Raw genomic sequence first — 2,173 nt, forward strand, 5'->3', positions numbered from 1 at the left:
GGCATGAGGAAAAGGAAAGAGAAGTTTTTTAATTTGCTGACAAATGAGGAGGGCAGCAGAGTAGTGTCTCAAAAGACCACCACCCTGCCTTTAAGCAGAAAAACAGGGCTTTTTAAAGGGGCGTTTCTGGCGGTTGAGCGAGGGTGTCACATGTCATGGTTTCAGGCTGTTGGTGTTTAACTATAATTGGTGGCTTCAGTCGACCTTATCTCGGGTGATGATGATCTTGTGACCCCTGTCTGGACAATTCTGTGGAGCTATGGCCTGTGGTTTAAGATAATAGGAAACAAACAGCAAAGAATGTCTATCTGCCCCTGTGATTACTGGCCTCGGGAAGGAATGCAGATTTTAACTCTCAGAAAGGGGGAGGAGGGTTAAAAAGACATTTCATGGCCCTTTTTCAGACTTTTACCTGTGTTATGATGTTCTATAAGTATAGTGAGAACTCTGGTTCTCAGCATCAATATAGTTACCATCATTCAAATCTACAATACACATATTAGTAGTCTCAGAGTTGCTACAACAATACCACTACCAAAACAAATCTCCTAAACAGAGTTCAAGATTTCCTTGCCGTTCTTTTTGTCTTTAAATAAATCCCAGCATGGGTATCTGGAGTGATGGATTCAAGAGTTACTGGAACAAAGCTTGTTTTTTCTTTTGTGTGGTTTTGATAACTATTTGATATTAACATAGGATTATTAGTCTATGTTTAAATTTAATTTTACCTTTCTCCTATATTTGTGAATTTATTTTGATTGTTTCAAATATATAAAACATTAGCATGGAATCAAAGGCAAAACTATAAAAAAGGATACTCAGAGAGGCTCCAATTTCTTCCCTAGCTCCTGTACCCTATTCCTACCCATCTCATAGGTCAGTGGTCCCCAACCTTTTTGGCACCAGGGACCAGTTTCATGGAAGATAATTTTTCCATGGATGGGGAGGGGCGGGGGCAGGCAGAGCTCAGGCGGTGATGCGAGCGACAGGGAGCAGCTGCAAGTGCAGAGGAAGCTTCGCTCACTTGCTCACCACTCACCTCCTGCTATGTGGCCCGGTCCCTAAGTTTCATGGAAGACAGTTTTTCCACGGAGGGGCATAGGGGGAGGAGGCAGAGCTCTGCAGCCCAGTACTGGTCCATGGCCTGGGGGTTGGGGACTGCAGTTCTAGGTTATTAATTAGATGCTCTAGTTTGGTTTGTTTGACCCCTGCAAATCTAATGTTGAAATTTTATGCCCAGTGTTAGAGGTGGGCTTAACAAGAGGTGTGTTTGAGTCATTGGGATAGATCCTTCATGAACGGATTAATGCCCTCTCTGGGAGAAGGAGACAAGTGAGTTCTCACTCTTTTAGTTTCCACAAAAGCTGGTTGTTGAAAAGAGAAAGGCACCTCTCTTTCTTGCTGGCTTCCTCCTTGCCATGTGCTCTCTGCACACTCTACCTGCCCTTCACCTTCCACCAGGAGTTGAAGCAGCCTGAAGCCCACACCAGAAGCAGTTGCCAGTGCCATGCTTCTTGTACAGCCTGCAGAACCATGACTCAAATAAACCTCTTCTCTTTATAAATCACCAAACCTTTATATTCCTTTATGTAAGGAATATATAAGGTCTCTTTATGGACTAAGATAAAATTGGTACTGAGGGGTGGGGCAGCTGAAAAGTGAAAGCAGCTTTGGAACTGGGCAACAGGAAGAGGCTGGAAGAGTTTGGAGCACTCAGCAGAAGACGAGGGGAAAGTTTGGAACTTCTTATGGTTTGGTTAGGTGGTGGTGACCAAAATGCTGATCGAAATATAGGCGGCAAAGGCCATGCGGAAAAGGTCTCAGATAAAGACGAGGAGCTTACTGGGAACCGAAGCAGAGGTCACCCATACTACGCCTTAGCAAAGAACTTGGCTGTGTTGTGTCCGTGCCACAGGGCTCTATCAAAGGCTGAACTTAAGAGTGATGACTTAGGGTGTCTGGGGGAGGAAATTTATAAGCAGCAAAGCCTTCAAGAAGTGGTGAAGCTGCTTTTAATAGCTTACAATCAGAAATGGCAGCAAAAGAATGACCTAAAGGTAGAATTTATAATTAAAAAGGAAGCAGAGCATAAAAATTTGAAAAATAAAAATTCACAGCTTGGCCATGTGTTAGAGAAGGAAAGAGCATTTTCAGGAGGTGAATCCAAGGGAGC

This window comes from Propithecus coquereli, unplaced genomic scaffold, assembly GCF_000956105.1.
Source record: "Propithecus coquereli isolate 6110/MARCELLA unplaced genomic scaffold, Pcoq_1.0 Scaffold242, whole genome shotgun sequence".
NCBI classification, from domain to species: domain Eukaryota; kingdom Metazoa; phylum Chordata; class Mammalia; order Primates; family Indriidae; genus Propithecus; species Propithecus coquereli.